This window comes from Chiloscyllium plagiosum, chromosome 1 (genome assembly GCF_004010195.1).
Source record: "Chiloscyllium plagiosum isolate BGI_BamShark_2017 chromosome 1, ASM401019v2, whole genome shotgun sequence".
Lineage (NCBI taxonomy): Eukaryota > Metazoa > Chordata > Chondrichthyes > Orectolobiformes > Hemiscylliidae > Chiloscyllium > Chiloscyllium plagiosum.
The window spans coordinates 153,935,612-153,944,949 of NC_057710.1; the positions used below are offsets into that span (position 1 = coordinate 153,935,612).

General features: G+C 43.0%; 1 protein-coding gene across 4 annotated transcripts in view; it reads left to right on the forward strand.

The window, feature by feature from the left end:
• Positions 1–9,338, forward strand: part of fhip1aa (FHF complex subunit HOOK interacting protein 1Aa) — a 195,130-nt gene that overhangs the window by 45,902 nt on the left and 139,890 nt on the right. For all 4 annotated transcript variants that reach the window (XM_043699724.1, XM_043699704.1, XM_043699695.1 and 1 more), the window contains exon 2: positions 5,205–5,292. The gene's annotated coding sequence lies outside the window, so the exon portion shown is untranslated. The remainder of the gene's footprint in view (positions 1–5,204; positions 5,293–9,338) is intronic.

Sequence of the window (9,338 nt, forward strand, 5' to 3'; positions counted from 1 at the left end):
ATAAAAGAGGACAACGTTTTCATGCAGAGGGTGGTACGTGTATGGAATAAGCTGCCAGAGGATGTGGTGGAGGCTGGTACAATTGCAACATTTAAGAGACATTTGGATGGGTATATGAATAGGAAGGGTTTGGAGGGATGTGAGCAGGGTGTTGGCAGGTGGGATTAGATTGGGTTGGGATATCTGGTTGGCATTGACGGGTTGGACCGAAGGGTCTGTTTCCATGCTGTACATCTCTAACTCTATGACTCTAAAATCATGTGGTGAGTGAGCTTTAGCTGCTGATGTCCACGGCTGGAACACTTGTTTGTAAAATGATCCCCTGTCATAGAGTCATACAACATGGAAACTAGTCCCAGCTGCCTGGGTGTGGCCTCTATCCCTCTAAACATTTCTTATTCATGTACTTATCCAAATATCTTTTAAATGTTGTAGCTGTACCCACATCCATTACTTTCCCTGGAAGTTCATTCCACACACGAACCACTCTGTGTTTAAACAAAAAGCACCTTTGTGTCGTCTTGAAATTTCTCCGCACCCGTTAAAAATATGCCCTTTAGTCTTGAAATCCTCCACCTAGGGGAAGGCAGCTGCCAATCACCTTATCTATACCTCTGATTCTATAAACTTATATAAGGTCACCCCTCAACCTTCCACGCTCCAATGAAAAACATCCCAGCCTATCCAACCTGTCCTCCTAACTCAAACCCTCGAGGCATTGGGGTGGGTAAAAGCTAAAAGGAAAGTTTTCCTAGGTTTGTGCTCCTTCCTGTGCTATGATTTCCAACACAAATCACCTGTAACTCCAGTGGAAGGTTTTCAGTCAGTGTATGGAAAACAAAATGCAACAATAAACATTCAAACTTGATTATAATACCATGATCTAAAAATATCTTGAACCTTTAGAGCATACTGTTGCTTGAGTGGACTCCTTTCCTCTGAATACTGGTCAGACCAGTTCTGTCATCTGTGGTTTCCTAACATATACCTTTGTTATTTATTTACTCATGGGAGTTGGGTGTTGCTGCCTGGGACAGTGTTTATTGCCCATCCCTCGTTGTACTTGAGAAGGCGGGGGGGGGGTGAGCTGCCTCCTTGAACTGCTGCAGTCCATATGTTGTACTGTCTGTCTTGATATAATGTGATGGTTGTGTTTGGATGCTCTCCTGCACTATTAAAAAAAGTAGTGTATTGGCAGCACCATTTAAATCAATGGGGCCAGAATCCCCAATACAGGTAAGAAATATTTGCATTGTACAAGTCATGGTTTAAATTCTTCAATAGCGTTATAGTCAGTTTGCATTGAAGAAATGTGCGTTATAGCAGAAACAACTGTGGATAGACCAGTCATGTTGTTTGCAAGAAAATGTCAGGATTTTGAGCTAATAGCACTGAGGGAATGGCAATATATCCAAGTCAGGATGGTGAGTGGCTTTGAGGGGAATTTACAGATGGTGCTCCCATGTATCACACTTGTAATTTGCACCTTGTAGATAGAGAACTGTAGGCAGTTTCTGATGAAGAGTCACTGGACTCAAAGCCTTAACTCTCTCTTTTCACGGATGTTACGTTTCTCCAGCAATTTATATTTTTGTTTGTCATGAGGTCAAGTATGTTTTATTTTTCCCTTCCTTGTTGGTTCTGTCACACCTACTGCAGACCCAGACAAGCAGCAAAGTCCTGGACGTATACAGTCAATGGCAGGGTCCTGGGGAGTGTTATAGAACAAAGAGATCTAGTGGTACAGGTTCATGGTTCCTTGAAAGTAGAGTCACGGTAGACAGGGTTGTGAAGAAGGCTTGAATCGGTCAGAGCAGTGAGTATCGGAGATGGGACATCTTGTTGCAGCTGTACAAGGTATTGGTAAGGCTGCTTTTGGAGTACTGCATGCAGTTCTGGTCGCCCGATTATAGAAAGAATATTATTAAACAAGAAAGCGTGCAGAAAAGATTTACCAGGATGTTACCTGGGCTAGAAGGTTTGAGCTGGGACCTTTCTTCCTGGAATGCAGGAGACTGAGGATGACCTTCTAGAGGTCTATAAAGTCATGTGAGGCATAGATAATGTCGGTAGTCAACAGATTTTCTCCAAGGTAAGCGAGTCTAAAACTAGAGGGCATAGGTTAAAGGTGAGAGGGGAAGGATACAAAAGGGTCTGGAGGGGAGAGTTTCACAAAAAGTGGTGAGTGCCTGGAAAAGGCTGCCAGAGATAATGGTGGAGGCAAATACAATTGCCATTTTTAGAAACATTTGGACAGGTACATGGATGGGATAGGTATGGAGAGATATGGACCAGACACCGGCAAATGGGACCAGATTAGTTGTGAAACCTGGGCGGTGTGGACAAATTGGGCTGTTTCACTGTTGTAAACCTCTCTGACTTTTTAAGTTGACCAGCTCAGTCAGTACTGGTGCTGTCCAGCCACACTCTGTGATGGGCATTGAGTCCTGCACCCAGAGTACATTCTGTGCCCTTGCCACCATTAGCGCTTCCTCTAAGCGTTGCTCAGCTTGGAGGAGTATAGAGTCAGCAGCTGGAGAAGGACAGTATGTCGTAGTCAGCAGGAGATTTCTTTACCCTTTTTGACTTGATGCTATGAGATGTCATGGGGTCCAGAGTCGATGATCTCTCCGGGCTGTGTATACCTTTGTATCGCCACCTTTGTTTCAAGCTTTCAAATTATTTTTTTGTAGTTCGATCTTTTAAGTTTTCAGAAGCTGAGAGATAGTTTATAAGAATTGTAATACTAGATATTAAAACGACTGTCAAATGTACTTTTTGGCATTTTTTTATGATTAATGTTCTTATCAAATGATGAGTTTCCATCTTAAATATTAATTAAGATTAGGGTAGACATATTGGAGAAATGATTATCTGACATTGATCAGGACTATTGCAAGAACTCAGCACCGCCTTCCTAACCTGCAATCTTCTTCCTGACCTTTCCGCCCCCCACCCCACTCCGGCTTATCACCCTCACCTTGGCCTCCCTCCACCTATCGCATTTCCAAAGCCCCTCCCCCAAGTCCCTCCTCCCTACCTTTTATCTTAGCCTGCTGGACACACTTTCCTCATTCCTGAAGAAGGGCTTATGCCCGAAACGTCGATTCTCCTGTTCCTTGGATGCTGCCTGACCTGCGCTTTTCCAGCAACACATTTTCAGCTATTGCAAGAATGCCAAGTTTCAAATAGGGCATTGATTGCTTGGCAGGTCAACTGTGATTGGATGAAACAATACCATTGAGAAAGTAAAAAATCACAACATCAGATTATAGTCCAACAGGTTTAATTGGAAGCACACTAGCTTTTGGAGCGATGCTCCTTCATCAGGTGATTGTGGAGGGCTCGATCGTAACAGAATTTATAGCAAAAATTTGCAGTGTGATGTAACTGAAATTATACATTGAAGAATTGATTGTCTGTTAAGCCTTTCATCTGTTAGAATACAGTGATAGTTTCACTTCTTTCATGTGTAAATCGTAAATTCTGTGTTACGCTCGTGCTCTCCACAACCACCTGATGAAGGAGCGTCGCTCCGAAAGCTATTGCTTCCAATTAAACCTGTTGGACTATAACCTGGTGTTGTGTGATTTTTAACTTTGTACACCCCAGTCCAACACCGGCATCTCCGAATCATTGAGAAAGAAACGAGACTTGCAGCCTTCTGAAGCTCTAATATAATTCCGAAAAGGTGCAAAGCTTGAACATAATTCTTTTGTTTGCCAAGTCTGTAGGGAGGTTACTTCTATGCTTTGCTGTCAGTGATTATTCAGTGCCCGATCTGGCGCTGACCTGCTTTTAGTTATTTTTAATCATCGTGACCTGATATGTCATAACACGTACTTGGGGCAATTGGAACTTGAACCTGGACCTTCAGGCTCAGAAATGGGGGCAGTATCACTGTGTCATATGGACCTTTGAGTGGTATTTCTGGCCTGTGTGGAGGCTCAGGTTATCGGTTTGCTCACTAGCTGGTGGGTTTGTTTTCAGACTTTTTCCTCACCATGCCAGGTAACATCAGTGAGCCTCCGATAAGGTGCTGGGGTTCTGTCCTGCTTGCTATTTGTGTGTCTTGGTCTGTTGTGGTGGGTGATATCATTTCTGGTTCTTTTTCTGAGAGGTTGGTAAATTGGGTTCCAAATTGATATGTTTGTTCATGGAGTTCTGGTTTGAATGCCTGGCTTCTAGAAATTTCCGTGCGTGTCTTTGTTAAGCCTGCCCCAGGATGGATGTATTGTCTCAATCGAACTGATGTCCCTCTTCGTCTTTGTGTATGGATACCAGGGATAGTTGGTCATGTTTATTGGTGGCTAGTTGGTGCTCCTGTATCCTGGTGGCTAGTTTCCTGCCCATCTGTCTGATGTAGTGTTTGTTGCAGTCCTGTATAAAGGTACTTGACTGATTATCTTGTTAGTGTAGCTGTTGGCACACTAGGCAGTACTTATGCAACACATCAGTCGTGTAATCACAAAACAAACCATTCTTTCTTCAGACAAAAACAAGCACATTCAAACCTTTTATGCTTTTTCACCTCCACAGCCTGGCAAACCCAGACTCACTGTTGTTTCCATGGAAAGGTCTTGGCCAATTAGAATCAGCTTGCCATCCAATCAGCACCATTTTCTCATTTAATATAAATAGTTGTGATTGGTTGAATTTTGGCTTTCTTGAGCTTGTCCTGATGCGTGCAACAGGGGGAAAAAAAAATTGGCGATGTTTCTCTTTTCGAGTAATGTTCACGTTTTGTAGTACCAAATGACTTTTAACAAGTGCAGAGTTTGTCCAAAATAATTCTCGAATACGTCCCCAGAATGCGCGTCCTCCTTTTTAATTCCAGATTCTTTGATTGGTAAGTGATAAGACGAGGTTTATTAATAGTCACTAAATGCGTGCCTGTTCTTGCTGTTTATAAGTAATGATGATTATATTCCCTGTGAAATGCAGCAATTGTGGTTGATACGAAGATGTCTGATGTAAGTACAGAAAAATGGGATTGTTGTTTTGCTATTGGCATTATTTTCCATCTGCCACCTCAGGTAGAGATAAGAGATCCCACAAAAAGAACCAGGAATTGTCTGATCTTTTGGCCAACTTTCATTCCTGTTCCAATCCCACACAAGATTACCACGTTATGTATGTGGCACATGATAGTCTGACTTGTAGTGCCGACCTGCTGACCACCTTTATTTGTTTCCTGTTGACAGAGTCTTGCTGGTTACCATCTTGTCTCACTTCAGAGACAATTCATTGGCTATGATGCACTTTGAAAGATTTTGAAGTGGCTATATCAAGGTAAGTTCGTTTTGTCTGTTTTCCTCTTGAGATCTTCATTCCATGAAATGAACAATTTGAAGCATAAAATCTGAATTATAATATGCATAAATGTTTTGAACAGCATAACAAAAAATCTGAAATATTGACACACTGAAGAAACATTCATGAATCGTGAGGTGGTGGTGTTAGGTGTGTGCAATTACTTCTTTTTCATTGGAATAAACAAGGTTAATCAGGCACAGGGATACCTCCCATGATAATTCAGTGATCCAAAACAAGTTGCATAGATCTTGGAGTAGAGTGACTTTGCAACACTGGATGAACTGGGTTGTCATTTGTAGTTTGCTGGACATGTACTACTTCTGTCACAGAGCCCTGTTACTTCCTGAGCACCCTGTTCAATGTCCTTCAGTTATGGTGACCAGATGGCCCGGCTTTGCTCAGCAGGGTCAGTTTTTCACTGAAAGGCCTGGTGTCCCAACAGTTTTCTTCAAATTGCTCAAATATCTGCATTTTCTAAACCCCCTTCCCCTGGCTTTTGCACAGCATCAGCACCTCTATGCTTTGTGTTCCCTGAGACCCCTCTCCTTTAACCCACCATTAAAACAGAGACTATAGTTAAAGCGAGGTCTTCAGTACCATGTCAACTCCAATATTTCCAAGTTCTGCATCAAAGCTTAATGCTTACCATTTAAATCGACTATTTTCATTCTCCCCCTTTTTCTGTCTCTTCGGTGATAACTCCTTTATGTTCACAGTATCAATATGAAGGGGGCTGTTTTGAAATGTAGCTGAAAATGTGTTGCTGGAAAAGCGCAGCAGGTCAGGCAGCATCCAAGGAGCAGGATCCTGTTCCTTGGATGCTGCCTGACCTGCTGCGCTTTTCCAGCAACACATTTTCAGCTCTGATCTCCAGCATCTGCAGTCCTCACTTTCTCCTGTTTTGAAATTAGACAAATGAGTCATAGAAAACAAGGAATCCTTTCACTTCCCACCTCCACACCCAGCTGCACTAGTCTCCAGTGGTGCCAAACTGGTTTGATAGAAGAGAGCGCAGACTCCTTTCATGAGACTGGAAGTCAAACAATTGATGGAAGTGCGCTGAGTACTTGAATAGTTGGTACAGAACAGTGCACCTGCTACTAATTCTCATGGTTCAGCACTTGCCATTTAATTTGCAGTGGGTCTCCAATAATGTTTTGTTGCTTTAGGGCATCATAAGTATTCCTTGCTTTTAATTTGAAACTTTTAATGTTCATTGAATCCCTAACAGTGTGGAAACAGGCCATTTGGCCCATCAAGTCCACACCAACCCTCTAATAGCATCCATGTAACCCTGCATTTCCCAGGGTTCCTAGCATTCCTAGCTAATGCACCTAGCCTGCACATCCCTGGCCACTACGGGCAGTTTAGCATGGCCAATCCATCTAATCTGGACATCTTTGGGCTGTGGGAGGAAATCCACACAGATGTGGGGAGAATGTAAAAACTCCACTCAGACAGTCACCCAAGGCTGGAGTCAAACCCAGGCCCCTCACACTGTGAGGCAGCAGTACTCACCACTGAGCCACCATGTTGATTTTAATAGACACTGTTCATAGTTAGAGAATTATTCTACCAGTATTGAAGAATGATCAGGAAAGCTTGGATTTATTATAAATCATAGTCTTGTTATCATTCTTAATTTACCTATGCATTAATAAAACATGTTTTTTTTCCTGGCACTATGTCATTTCACCAAACCATTTCTGGAAACCACACAATTTTGTGGCCTTGTACAGGCAACCAATAATTGGTTGTGCTAATTGGGTTGTTGCACTGTGGTAAGGGAAGATGAGGCAACCATGGCTGACAAGGGACTGCCTGAAAGCAAAAGAAAAAACCATACAAGATGGTGAAGATTATTGGGAAGCCAGAGGATTGGGAATCCTTCAAAAATCAGCAGAGGACATCTAGAAAAGCAATGGGAAGAGGGGATGAAATATGAGAGTAAGTTAACAAGTAATGTAACAGATAATTGCAGGAGTTTTTTTTAGATACCTGAAAGGTTTTTAATAAAAAGGAAAGTGAGCGTTGGACCATTGGAAAATGAGGCTGTTGAATTAGCAATGGGGAAAAAAAGAAATGGCGGAGGAACGGAATAGGTACTTTGCATCAGTTTTCACAGTGGATGACACCAGAACGTCAAGAGAGTGGCCATCACTCAGTAGCAGGTGCTGGGAAGCTGAAAGGTCTGAAGGAGGATACATCAGTGCAGCAGATGGACTACACCCAGGGTTCTGAAGGAGATAGCTAAGGAGATGGTGGAGGCATTGGTGGTGATCTTTCAGCACTCACTGGAGTCAGGGAGGGTCCCAGAGGATTAATGTAATCCATATTTAAGAAGGGAGAGAAGCAGAAGACGGGAGTTTATCGGCCAGATAGCCTGACCTTGATCATTTGTAAGATTATAGAGTCCATTATTAAGGATGAGATTGTGGAATACTTGGAAGTGCACAGGAAGGTAGGACTGAGTCAACTTCTTCAAGGGGAGATCTTGCCTGACAGATCTGTTGGAATTCTTTGAGTAGGTAACAAGCCAGTTAGACAAAGTAGAACCCATAGACATGATCAGTTTGGATCTCCAGAAGGCCTTTGACAAGGTGCCACATAGGAGGCTGCTAAATAAAATAAGGGCCCATGGTGTTAGGGGCAAGGTAGTGCATGAGTAAAGGATTAGTTAAGTGGCAGAAGGCAGAGAGTGGATTAAAGGGGTCTTTTTCAGAATGGCAGCCAGTGACTAGTAGAGTTCCACAGGGTTCAGTGTTAGGACCACAACTATTCATGTTATTCATGCCTGGACAAAGGAGCCGAGGGCAAGTAGTGTTGAGGAATTGGGGAGGCTGCAGAAGGACTTGGATGGGATAGGAGAGTCAGCAATGAAGTGGCAATGGAATACAATGTGGGAAAATAGGAGGTTATCCGTTTTGGTCGGAAGAATAAAGGATTAGATTATTTTCTAAACGGGGAAAGGCTTTGGAAATCTGAACCACAAAGGGACTTGGAGTTCCTAGATTCAGATTCTGTTAAGGTCAAACATGCATGTTCAATAATAGGGCAAATGCAGCTAAGAGGGATGGAGAACAAGAGATGTACTGCTGAGGCTGTATAGAGGTCACGTCAGACCACATTTGGAACATTGTGAGCAGTTTCGGGCCCTGTATCTAAGGAAGAACGTGCTGACCTTGGAAGGGGTCCAGATGGCGTTCATAAGAATGATCTTGGGACGAAGGGCTTGGCATAGAAGGAATAGTTGAGGACTGTGGGTCTATACTTGGAGTTTATAATGTTAAGATGGGGATCTGATTTGAATACTGAGAGGCCTGGAAAGAATGGATATGGAGAAGATGTTTCCACTAATAGGAGAAACTAAAACCCAAGGGCACAGATAGGTAGGTGTGTGTGTGTGTGTGTGTAGATGCTCTGAGCGCATTCACATGCTGCCATCTTCATCAGACCGGACAATCATCTTAACACCCGCGTATGGCTATGAAGCATATGTCAGATATAGACAGGATAGATCGAGTGAATCCTTAGAGTATAAAGAAAGTAGGAGTATACTTAAGAGGGAAATCAGGTGGGCACGAAAGGGACATAAGGTAGCTTTGGCAAATAGGAGGTTTGCAAATACTTAATTCTATTTTCCCAAATGAGTATCTGGAAAGGCACTGCTTGATTAGGGACAGCCAGCATGGATTTGTGAGGGGTAGGTCTTGCCTTACAAGTCTTATTGAATTCTTTGAGGAGGTGACCAAGCATGTGGATGAGGGTAGAGCAGTGGATGTAGCGTACATGGATTTTAGTAAGGCATTTGATAAGGTTCCCCATGGTAAGCTCATGCGGAAAGTCAGGAGGCATGGGATAGAGGGAAATTTGGCCAATTGGATAGAAAACTGGCTAACCGGTCGAAGGCAGAGAGTGGTGGTAGATGGCCAATATTCAGCCTGGAGCCCAGTTACAAGTAGAGTTCCGCAGGGATCAGTTCTGGGTCCTCTGCTGTTCATAATTTTTATTAATGACTTGGA